At 31.3% G+C, this 13,669-nt stretch overlaps 1 protein-coding gene and 1 long non-coding RNA gene across 2 annotated transcripts in view; one reads left to right on the forward strand and one right to left on the reverse strand.

Annotated features, from left to right (window-relative positions):
* Positions 1-268: 268 nt before the first annotated feature.
* Positions 269-3,134, forward strand: LOC143051775 (uncharacterized). The gene is made up of 3 exons (XR_012970902.1): positions 269-1,536; positions 2,102-2,170; positions 2,718-3,134. It is a non-coding gene; the product is annotated as an uncharacterized LOC143051775 (long non-coding RNA).
* A 7,371-nt stretch (positions 3,135-10,505) lies between these two features.
* Positions 10,506-13,669, reverse strand: part of LOC143051778 (zinc metalloproteinase dpy-31-like) — a 54,737-nt gene continuing 51,573 nt past the window's right edge. The window contains exon 19 of the mRNA XM_076224706.1: positions 10,506-10,766. The gene's annotated coding sequence lies outside the window, so the exon portion shown is untranslated. The remainder of the gene's footprint in view (positions 10,767-13,669) is intronic.

Genomic DNA, 13,669 nt, shown 5'->3' on the forward strand with positions numbered 1-13,669 from the left:
TATAAATTATATATAAATATAAAACAACACAATAATTTGCATCTTTTCGAATAGATAGCGTTTAATTTGTTATTTACCTTTTCTATATTGTTTAGAATAATACGAAACATAAAGTATATTATGCTATGCAAAATGTAAAAACCCAAAAATACCGAAGTCAGTTCAAAAATAAAATTACTTAATAAAATGGCAATATCAAGAGTCCAAACACTTCAAATGAATGGATAACAAATGTCATATGCCTGACTTGGTGCAAATGAATCTACCCGTATGAGAATATTAGGAGGATTCCGCTTAAAAATAGCAGGAACCCAGGCGGAATCCACCTAAAAATTAAGACTTATAGACGGAATTAAGGCGGACATGGAATATTGAAAAAAATCCGCCTGAAGTATCAAAGACCTTAGGCGAAATATTTACTACTTTCCTGTTGAGTTAACAGGATTTCTTTAGTAAAAGAAATATCATAGACAGAATGCTGGACTTAGTATATTTGTTCAAGTTTCTTAGGAGGAAATTGGACTTAAAAGATTTTGTTCAAATTTATCAGGCGGGAATTGTACTTAGAAATTTTTTCTAACTTTTGAGGCAGAATTGTTCTTTTAATTTTTTTTTCAAATGAAAATGTATCATTACTGATGAGAGAGTGCATGGTGATTATTTGGGCCATAAAGCCAGTATTGGAACCCCCCTGAAATCCAATATATATTTAAAGAGTCTTAAAGATGGCATCTTAAATTCAATTAAATTTAAATTGTGATAGCATTTTTAGGTAATTTATAACTTTATGTTATGTGTTGCTATTTATATACATTTAAACATATAAAAAGTGACTAGAATATATAAACTTATTTCACTAACAGTATTTAAGACAATAATATGTTTTTGAATTTTCCAACATAGGAATTGCAGGTTAAAATTAATTTATTTTCAAGTACAATTAATTATTAAGTGTATCTCTATTTAATTAAGTAATAATCATGATAATACACAAATAGTATTTCCATGCAGTCTCTTTCTTATCAGTAAGTGATAGAAATGTTATGTAGGTCCCCCATCTGTTTTCCATTTGCCACTGTGAAATGGACAGGAAATGATATGTACACACTCAAGAGTTGGGGCCTTATGAAGGAGACCGCATTGCTTTGTACATTTATCTTAAATTGCTACAGTCCAAAATATAAAAATAATAGATAAAAATTGGTGAATATTATTTATTTATTATTATATTTATCAAATATTTAAGATTTAGGTAATTAATAGTATGATTACGGAAACATTTCAAGGAATCAAACAACTCCCAAAATAACCCCAACAATCAGGTCAGATTCAAAATTTGAACTTGCAGACATTACAAGAAAAGATGTCTTATTTATCTTGACCAAAATATGAATTTTACCATGGATGTAGAGTTGTGGACTAAAAAGAGCCAAAGTATTCTATTAACATTAAAAAGTGCAGATATATTCTTTTGATGACATGACTATTGGATTTGTGAAGATTGATGTTTTCATATATTTTGGATTGAATCTTCTGGTAAGTTGAAATTATGAATATATTAGTATTTCAACCTTTTTGAATATTATAAAACTGCTATTTCCTTCAAATAACTTGTGACATATATATATAAGTACCATGTAGGATCAAGAAAATAACTATATAAGACCATGCAATTTTTGCATAATTACATCATGTACATAATTACTGTGATATTGTGTATGACACAAGACTTATATCTTTAAGACAATCTCTTTTATAAGATATTATTTAATAGTAGTTTTGGCAAAATTGGAGATCTGTTGTATGACTGTAATAATTAAATATGTATATAGACATCTATTCCGAAAAATCAAAAAGTGTTATCTTTTAAAATTAGTACATAGTACTCAATTATCATGATTATGGATCAAATTTAAGATTTTTAAAATGGCAAGACAAACATTTTGTACATGTAAATGCGGGCCTATGATGTTAAAGTAAAATAAAAGACCAATACTACATCTACTAATCAAAGTAAAGAATAACCTATACACTTCATGCACAGAATATGTAATAATTATTTTGTTTAATTGTAATGAGACAATTTTTTTTTATATTTCAGAACTGGTGAAACAAAAGAAAATTGTTTTCTGATAGGACTGAAGAATGGACACATTCAATCAGACTTGGAGTAAGTAGTTTTATATGAAAGAAATCCTTATGAATGCTTTTTAAGTAATTTTTGCACATATTCGACTTTCAAAACATTTTAAAAAAAATCAAAAGTTGTAAAACCATCTGTAATATTTTTTTGATATAAACATGATATATATATCTTTAAAATTAGCAAATTGAAAACAGGGGTTATAGCCCACAGGTCTTATTTTATTGAGAAAATCCCCAAAACAGGTCATAGTAAATTCATTATAATTATCTGCCCTTGATTTTACAAGGATTTTTTTCTTAAAATATAAATACTCTTTAAAACATGCTTAACATCTTATTTTTCATAGTTTAATCTTATAATTTCAAGTTTTAGATGTTTCTGTTGTACAATGTATATTGAATGATATATGGTAAAAATAGTAAATTCAAGTCAATATGTCAAAATGAAGGAAAACCCCACCTACTTAGGCAGCTCACAATTTACCTGTATAACATAGAGAAATTTGTCAAATTCCTTTTAGTTAAACCAATAATGCATGGTAATTTAAATTTATGTCCTCATTTTTTTTCAGGTTATGTTCCTGCTTGGTGCACAAAACACAACAGATCCATGCAAGATGGTTATATCAATGATGCTGTTACAGAGCAAATCAGTTATGCATGAAATAAATTCAGGAACTTGTGATAATAATTTATATTCAAAGAACACTGAAAAAACCTTAAAAATATAACTAATAACTGAAAATGAAGAAATTGTGAAGAACTTAAAAAATGTCAACATTATACATACATGTATAGTAATTTTATAGTTGCTTAAATACATTCGATCAAGTTTGATAACAATTTTAGCATTTTATTGTATGAAGGCCTAGTTTTTCTTCGCAAAAAGGCATGGAAGTGGTAAAAACCTGAATCTTTGGAATGAAAAAATTCTTTCATTGAAGGCAGAATTTTTTCATATTCTTAAGGCGGATTTTTTTTCATATTTAAGGCGGATTTTTTTTCATATTTAAGGCGGATTTTTTTTTGAAGGCGGATATATTTTCCGTTTCATTAGGCGGATATATTTTCCGTTTCTTTAGGCGGATATATTTTTGAGAAAAACATTTTTCCTTTTAATTAGACGGAAATTTTTCCTCCTAATACAGGCGGATAAATTTGCATATTTCGGCTCTATTCCGCCCGTAACCCGCCTGGAATCCATGTAAGAAAGATTCTTCGTGTAAAAGTGGACTTTAAACGGATTCCCTCTAAAATATCCGTCTGGAATCCATGTAAAATACGCCTGGATTTTTTCGTACAGGCAACGCCGATTCGGAACCTTTGATTTTTATATTGATATTTATAAACAAGGGTCGGCAGATACGATCGACATAAGAGATTTGCACTCGAGATGAGTGAAACGTCAGAGATTTATGATTTCTTACACTTCATATAAAATATACGATATTAGTATTGGAATTTGCGTATATATTAAACTTGTAAAGTTACAATGCTAGTATCTGTTAACCTTTTGTGGTTGGTGATCTTTCAACACCAATAACTTGCACTTCATGGGACTCGGTGGCCGAGTGGTACTATAAGTAGTTACTACAGTAATACTTACTGTAATCACTAGCCAGTCAACACTGATGTTGTGAGTTCCAACCCCGCTCGTGTGGGTGCACTCGACTCTAATCCTAATGGACTTTTCTTAAATTGACAAACATTGGACCTAGCACTCTTGACAACTTACTGTGTGTAAACGACATATACAATAAGGAAGTTAGCTTATTGCATGCATTGTTGATCTCTCAAAATCATTTGCCTACAATTATTTTGTTTATTTTTTGGGTGTTTTAACGCTACTTTTCGGGTACTCAATACTCTTCAACTTTGTATTTGTTTGGCTTATAACTTTTTTGATCTGAGTGTCACTGATGAGTCTTATGCAGACGAAACGCGCGTCTTGCGTATATACGAAATTTCCATTTTGGTATCCATTATAAGTTTATTTCAAACATCGCTTTTTGCGCTATTTCGTGGCGGTCAGTTTGTATTGGTGGAAGAAGCCGGGGTTCTCGGAGAAAACCAGCGACCTTCAATAGCAATCCTAGTAAAATTAAGATTGGAGTCAAGAGCACCCGTACGAGAGGGTTCAAACTTACAAACTCCGTGTTGACTGGATAGTGACCACTGTAGACCACTCGGCCACCGAGACCCTCAATTGTTGATGAAGTACTAGTAACCAATCTAACTCATATCCGACTCATTCTCCGTTTTTTGATTTTCGTATAGTCTTATTTTGATTTATCTTCTTTCAACAAAACATAACATAACTAGTTGGAATTTGCAAACAGTTATGGATATGGTTCGAAGCTAATTATGATTTCACTATTTGCATTTCATTATTGAGAACAAGAAAAGATGCCAAAAAGATAGTTTTTTTATACATCTCGTAGCTAAAGTGCCCCTTTAAAGATATTTGCAGCTTATGGTTCTGTTCATTAAAGTTATTTGCCTTGAGGAGAGTGGACGTCGTGACAACACATGCATAAAATTTGTTCCCGATAAAAAGGATGTTAAATATTTAAGAAGTATTTCTTAGTGTATATATTTGTATGATTTATTTTATACTGCAAGGTAGGAAATGTGTCCATGGAACAGATATGACTCCCCTATTCAGTCAGGATTCTACTTCGTCAAAATTATCTACCCATTACGCCAGTTCATTTTCACAATCGTAGAAATGGAAGCCATTGTAGGGATGACGCGCTACCAATTTTGCTCTTGGAAACCGATAAATTTATCCACATCCACATATTGCACCACTACGATCCTTACATTTCAGTTGCATTTTAAAAGACAAATGTATCAACTACCTAATAAGCATCAGTTAATGATCTTGTCTGCATTGATTCAACTTAAAACTATTGTCTGATCGGTTGTCAGGTGGAATTTTCGAAAATTCATAAACATTTAAAAACATTCTAATTAAATATTTTGTGGAAGGGCAGACTAGATTTTTTTAGTGTATGAAGACTATAAACCCTAGTTATCACACACAAAAAATTATAATTTTTCGAAGATATGCATTTTCATCATCCAACTCGAAAGACTGTCGGCAAGTACTTTCAGTAAAAAAATAACTATTCGAACACTCCGTCTCTGTTTTTGTGACTCATTAGATAAGTATTTCACTTGACCCATATATTTCATCTTTTAGATGCAGTTGATACCAATTTTTGGAATTTTTTCTTCAGACATATAATGAAAGGGCAGACACGAAAATTACTGAACTAATAGATTGATTTGTTTTCCGTCCGTGGCAATTTTTTCAAGAAAATCGGAGATTATGCATTTTCTTTATCCAACTTGAAAGATACCCATGTCGTCGACTAGATATATAATTGTTCTGCTTAACCAGTCTATGGACGATTCGTATCGATAAAAACTTTTCTTATATCACAAAGCGATATTGTCTAATATCAATTGTAAATATGCAGACATTCCATGCGGAAAATGTTGTTTTCTGCAACGAAAAATTAAGAAAATACTAACTTTACAACTTATTGTTCAAATATAAACAACAATTGAGTCTAAATATGCATTGAGAAGTAAGTTAGAAGCTAAAGTTTATGTCCGTGTAAAATTTGAAGTGCTATGTTTTTCTTATATATACATAAATAAACAATGCGATATTTTTAAAATATCAATGCGATACTTTTAAAATATCATAGCAGTGTTTTTCTTATATCAATATTAGTACCGATTAGTATTAATATTAGACTGTTGTACCTATATTTTGACAATTTTACCTATGTCTGTTTTGTTCACGCATCGTTGTAAATATGACAGAATTTTACGAGACTGTCATACACGTGAGAGGTTAAGCGCTATAAAACCATGTTCAATCCACCATTTTCAAAACTTGAAAATGCCAGTACTGAGTCAGAAATATAACAGTTGTTATCTATTCGTTTGGTGTGTTTTATCATTTGATTTTACCATTTAATAAGGGACTCTCTGTTTTGAATTCAGTATTTTTTGTGATTTTACTTCTTAGTAGTATTGTTTGTAAATAAGCAGTTTTAAGACCATTGCTTAAATTCAAATTGTTTTTGGTAACATCTTACAAATTTCTCAATTAGTTCTGGAAGCAAAACTTATCAAATAAGGGTTTAATAAACAATGCCGTAATCAAAAAGCTATAAGTATCAAAATGATTGTTCACATATATAACATTTGGCAAATTTCATAATGAACGCACCGAAATAATATATATCCGATATGCTCGCAACGCACACATAGAAGACTTTCATTGGGTAACAATGAAACTAACTTGTGACAAAGATGAATCATTCTGTCCTCGTTCAGATTGATTCGACAAAATCTGACCTGAACTTTTGAATCTCCTTTTTTTTTTTACAAATTAGACCGTTAGTTTTTCTGTTTGAATGGTTTAACACTAGCAATGTTATTGTTCCTATATAGCGTGGTGTTCGCTGTGAGCCAAGGCTCCGTGCTTAAGGACCTACTTTGATCTATGATGGTTTACTTTAAACAAATAATTACTTTGATGGAAAGTTGTCTCATTCGAACTCATGCACCATCTTCTTATATTTATAAATCTTTAACAATTTCCCCTTATAAATAACTGCTTTCCAGTCCTCCAACTGAACGCTCTAAATGTATGAATATAGAAAAGATATATACACATTTCTAACGTAAAAAGACATTTACATATTATTTATTCATTGTTATTTGTATTCTTAAAGGGGCACTAGCTGTCAAATTCATGGTCACCGATTTGACTCAAATTCTCATATTTGATTTATAACAATGTAAAACATTTATCCAAACTACCAAAAGTCTCAAATAAACAGTGTACAGAGCATGGTGTAGATAATATGTAGGTTCGTTTCGTGTGTATGTTAGTCCAGACGCCATCTAATTAACTTGATTTGACCTCGGATGACCATATAAGCGATGTAAACATAAATAACGATATGAATCGATTAAACCAACACGTGCAATTGGATTTTCATAGGTCTGTTTGATTTTACCTTATAGATTAAAAATTTATGTTTATCATTGTTTTTAACCGTATAAGAATGATTTTATATAGATCGAATCAGTAAACAAATGATTTACCGTAGTTTCACTTTCATTGTTGACATTCTTTTTTCTTTAAATAACCTGTACACGTATAGTACACGTATAGTACACGTATAATGCATGCGTTGTCAATCTCTAGCTAGGGGGTTAAATTGAAGTTCACATGAATACGGATTTAATGAGGTCGACTAATTCACTTGCAAGTGAATCAGTAATTATCAATGTTTCTTCGCTTAATTTGACAAAATTGTCCCATATTGGCTGCTAAAAGCGAATTATTATTTCACTATTTCACTTTCATTATTGATTGAACAAAAACAAAAATACTTAAGATTTTTTATATATTTCGTAGCTAGTGCCCCTTTAACATTTTTCTTTAGTACTTATTGAAGAAATGAATTTATAACAAGCGATACGGATTGTTATTTTGCACTAAGAAAAGTTCGGGTATTTATACGATCGGTTACTAGCCAAAAACGAAAGTCAAATCTCTGTGGCAACAATACATCGGAATACCCTCACGGTCATCGAGATGTAAAAGAGCGTCCACGCGGCGAGCTGATTGTGTTCATAGAGATATCGATTACCAACGGGAAAAGTCTTTGATATCCAAAAAGAACTGTTTTCCTTCTCAATATCTTTTTCAATGTTAATAATAAATACATTTTCTGTTTGACAAGATTTTTGATTTTCGTTGTATCTGAAGTTGTCCAATTTATAGTCCGAGGCTACTCAGTTGGTATCTTCGAAGTTCGGGATATCAGCATTTGTACATTTTAATTTGATTGGATTTTACCATTTGACTATTTACTGTAATTTGGAGCTGTATTGGATTGGATTGTTTGAATGAATGATTCTTTTAAGTAATGAATTTTTTTGTCTATTTCGATATTAACCAAAGTGGATAGGCTATAGCAGTGTGACCAGTTTATTATAATCTAATAGGTAGGTAGACGTATTTGCAACCGCATTTAAATTCCGCCATTGCATCATAACTTCAAATAGAATAATATTATAAAAAATAAGATGTGGTATAATTGCTAATGAGACAACTGTCCACAAGAGTTCAAAATAACACAGAAATTTAAAACAACTATAGATCACCGTACGTACTTTAACAATGAGCAAAGCCCATACCGCATAGTCAGCTATAAAAGGCCCGTTAAGACAATGTAAAAAAATTCAAACAAGAAAACTACCGGCCTTATTTATATAAAAAAAGTGAACGAAAAACAAATATGTAACACATAAACAAACGACAACAACTGAATTACAGGCTCCCGGACTTCGGACAGGCACATACATTAATAATGTTGCGGGATTCAACATGTTAGTTAGTCGGTTAAACCATGTGATTGAAAACAATAGACTGAACAGATTATTAACACTTTCGACTATCAATAGGGTCAAGAAACATTTTTGAAATGATTTGGTCATGTAAGCGTTAATTTTGTTACAGTTCCGAACTTTTAGTGATATTGACCCTAAAACATTAAACCGGTCATGATCTAAGTTTGTGAATTATGTTTGCAGTTTTCTTGAAATGCATTGTGATGTGTCATCGTATTCATTTTATATTAGAAAACTATAGCATTTATATTAGAAAAGTATCGCATTCATAAATTTTTGATATTAAAAAATCATCGCTATGATATAAGACAAATATCGCATTGATATTTTAAAATATAGCAGTATCGTTGACTTATGGGTGATTTTGGCGTAGCAAACCATTGAATTCATCTCAATTGCATTCCACTAAATTTGCTACATGATATTTATTGACTGTATACATCTACAAATGATAAATTGTGCATTTATGTTTCATTTATTCAATAATTCAATTTTCTCGTTTAAATACACCTTGCTTGTTATTACATAAAATAACTCATGAAAATTATACACCAGACGTATGTCGTGTTATATATCACCCTGTTTTAAGAAAAGAGTCATTACTTTATACCGAGAAATCTGCCTTTCTTCGTAAAAATGCTAACATTCGTCTGAAATTTCCCACAATGCAACTCGTTGATATAAGACAATATCGCTCGTTGATATAAGAAAAGCTTTTATCGAATCGCTTCTTCCATAGACTGTTAACTATGTACTAGATAAATTGAAAACTTATGCAAATAGAATAAAACACCTCGTAATTGAGAAGAAAATTGTAATTTTGTTTGATTCTGTTAACTTTTAAAATTTGTGTCACTATAGTAAACAATACAGTTAACATTTATCGCCTTCTCTAACAAAAAGCTTCGATTCTTTTGTTCTATTTCAACCTGGTTTCCGAGTACTGTATTGCCTAGCATAATAAGTTCTAAAGGAACACTCAGGAATGGTAAAAGTAATGCTAACTAATTTATACATGTCCTGAGTTTTGTTGTAATAAGCATGGTGTACAATTTCTCATAGCATTAGGTTGAGGCTAACTGAAGTAAAAGAACCAAAAAAAAAACCAAAAAAGCATGTTTTCCATTTGTAAACAGGTACAACTCTAGAACAGTAAAAATTGCTGGTCTTTGTTTCTTTTCTTTTGTTTTTTAATCTTAATTTTCATATATATATATATTTCTTTTAAATTTTGGGTCTTTTTCATTTTATGGAATGATTTCCCAGATTGTAATTTATCAACTGAGACTTATCCAAGAGTTTGTACTAATATAAGCAACACGACAGGTGCCATATGTGAAGCAGGATTTGGTTCCTCTTCCAGAGCACAGGATATTACCTCAGTTTATGGTGTAGTTCATGTTCTCAGTCTTTAGTGCTGAGTTTTATACAATTACTGTCTTTTGATAAGGTTAATATGTAGTTTTATTGACTTTTGAATCACTGATATTTATTGAGGCCAATGGCTGAAGTGAATATCAGTTTTACAAAAGTCAATTAAACCACATATTAACCGAAACAAAAGACAATATTTGTTTTGTTCCATATTCAGAGAGAAATGTATGTAATGGCAACTATTTACCAAAATCATGCACCTAAAAACACGTTTTGCGCCGTGAATATGCTTTTTTTGCAGGAGAATATGATTATTTATACAAAATCACAGTCATATAGAAAAACCCTACTAAAATTTTATCAATATGGACTAATGTGTACTATTGCTTGTATGTTGGTCTTTCTATTTAGACATTGGCATTGTCAGTTTATTTTCTACCTATGAGTTTGTATATCCCTTTGGTATCTTTCGCCTCTTTTTCCGCTTGGTCTGATGTGAAGATATTGATTAAGTCAAAGATAACAAGAAGAATAATGGATTGCAACAAAACATAAATTTTATTTTTTGGACAGCACATTCTGACAAAACAGATATAAATAATAACAATATATATATATCGAGATATTCAAATACGGACAAGACGATTAAAGCACTGTGAAAGCTGAAGTCTGGTTGGTCAATCAATGTATTTCTTCTGCCTAGTGATCTTTCAAGATATTGGTGAGCAGGCTCAGTTCATTGATTTTGCATTTATAAACCAAAATTCCAGTAAGTTCACTATTGAGCTTTAAAGTCTTCCCTGCAATACAAAAATATCATATTTAGTAAGCATACATTAATATTCTATATTTTCATAATATTCATTTCAAGCAAGCGAGAGGTTTATTTAGCTATAAAACCAAGTTCAATCGACCATTTTCTTTATCAGAAACTGCCTTTACCAAGTCAGGAGTATGCGACAGTTATCAATCTGTTTGATGTGTTTGATTTTGCAATTTGATTAGGGACTTTCCGTTTTGGATTTTTTAATACATTTATAAATATTTATTTATAACTGTAAAATAAGTTAAAATATTCCAGACTTGTTCAGTTGATGCCACATAAGAAACAGTACTGAAATCAAAGCAGAAATTTCATCCAACTTTTGGAATTGAAGTGACCCCAAAAACAGCTGTGCCAAGAACACATACAGTGCCCCTTATTGTGCACATTGAAATTATTGCAAGAAATTAGAACTTTTAAGACATTTATTCATATGTTCACATATTCCAATAATTATGTAAGGTTTCCACTTTATCAATCAAAGCTAATTCAAGTTATGGTAGAATATGTAAAATTTAAGTCCAATATCTCTGAAGTGATAAACATAAATATTAAATAAATTAAAGAACCTTAGTGAGCGCGCTCACATACCCCACGTCCCCACATTGTCACAGGACAAATTTAATTACTCTAAGAAAGAAAGGTGAATCATAATTTCCTATGGATATGCATATCTACATAGTATATGTCCTTATTATCTAAAAAGTTTCATGAAATTCTGTTGTGTGGTTTCAGAGGAGTTGCGATGACAAATTGTTGCAGTTGTATATTGAAGCAAATCAGTTCAAAGAAGCTTAACTCCTAGAAAAAAATTGAATCATAATTTCCTGTTGATATGCACATCTACATAGTATGTCCTTATTATCTAAAATGGTTTCATGAAATTCTGTTCAGAGGAGTTGCAATGACAAGAACAGGACAGCAGATGGACAGGTAAAAACATAATACTCTCCGCAACTTTGTTGCATGGGGTATAATTAAAAGGTAGCTTTCTTTCAACAATCCCTGCAATTATGAGAAGTTTGGAGGAAATCAATTCAGAAATACTGGAATATTAGTGCCCATTTTTATGAAAAATTGCCTTAAATCTAATGGTTAAAGTTCCATAAGTAAGAAATAATAAATCTGAAATAAATATCAAAGTGCTTGTAAGCACTGAGAGGTAAAGATTGGTTCAATTTATCAGTAGGTTGTAAATTAATTATTGCATTGGTTGTAGTTGATCTAACAGCAATTCTAGACAAAGGAAGATAACTCCAAATTTTCCAAAGATGATTTTAACAGTGACATAATTCTATTTTTAGAACAGATATTTGATTCCAGCACCTTGCAAAAGTTATGTAATTTTCTTGAAAAGTGTAACATCATTTTGTGCCTTGAATATCTGAGCATATATTACATTGATCAATTTCTGTCATGGATAGGATGTATTGAATGTTATTATCAATGCACTATATTTTGTGTATCGAAAAGGTTACGTGAGAAGCCTTGGAAGATTTAGATATCAAGTCAGTCCCAAAAGGTTATGATTAATAAAATTGAGAATGGAAATGGGGAATGTGTCAAAGAGACAACAACCCGACCAAATAAAAAAACAACAGCAGAAGGTCACCAACAGGTCTTCAATGTAGCGAGAAATTCCCGCACCCGGAGGCGTCCTTCAGCTGGCCCCTAAACAAATATATACTAGTTCAGTGATAATGAACGCCTTACTAATTTCCAAATTGTACACAAGAAACTAAAATTAAAATAATACAAGACTAACAAAGGCCAGAGGCTCCTGACTTGGGACAGGCGCAAAAATGCGGCGGGGTTAAACATGTTTGTGAGATCTCAACCCTCCCCCTATACCTCTAACCAATGTAGAAAAGTAAACGCATAACAATACGCACATTAAAATTCAGTTCAAGAGAAGTCCGAGTCTGATGTCAGAAGATGTAACCAAAGAAAATAAACAAAATGACAATAATACATAAATAACAACAGACTACTAGCAGTTAACTGACATGCCAGCTCCAGACTTCAATTAAACTGACTGAAAGATAAATTATGATTTCATCATATGAACATCAGGCACAATCCTTCCTGTTAGGGGTTTAGTATCATACCATCATAACATATATGAGAAGAACATAACCCGTGTCATGCCAACAACTGTTTTTAGAATAAATGTGTTTAGTTCCGACGCAAAGACCTTATCAGTGACTCAATATTAACGCCAAAATATGCAATCTTTAATGACTTGACAACAGTATCGTAATTATATCCCTTCTTAATAAGTCTATTCAAAGGTTTTGTAAGTTTCTGAGGTGAATACTGACACCTTTGTGCTTTATACAGAATATTTCCATAAAAAATTGGATGTGAAATACCTGAACGTATAAGAAGTCTGCATGTTGAGCTATATTTACGAATGATGTCTTTATACCGATGATGAAATTTAGTAAATGTTTTGACTAGTTTGTGATATCGAAAACCCTGGTGTAATAATTTTTCAGTAATACATAAATTTCTCTCGTTAAAATCTAAAACATTGTTACATACACGACCGAATCGTACAAGTTGAGATATATAAACACCGTAAGATGGTGACAAGGGAACGTCACCATCTAAAAACGGATAATTAATGATAGGAAATGAAAAATCATCCCTTTTATCATAAATTTTAGTATTTAGCTTTCCGTTAGTGATATAGATATCAAGATCGAGGAAAGGGCAGTGGTCATTGTCAGTATTGGCTTTATTTAAAGTAAGTTCAGCAGGATAAATTTCATTAATATACATACTGAAGTCGTCATTATTGAGAGCTATCTTTACCAAAAAATAACGCAGGAGCTCTCTGTCATCAAATAAATGGTGTGTTCAAGTTATATAAGAATA

Source organism: Mytilus galloprovincialis, chromosome 11, assembly GCF_965363235.1.
Source record: "Mytilus galloprovincialis chromosome 11, xbMytGall1.hap1.1, whole genome shotgun sequence".
Classification (NCBI taxonomy): Eukaryota; Metazoa; Mollusca; class Bivalvia; order Mytilida; family Mytilidae; genus Mytilus; species Mytilus galloprovincialis.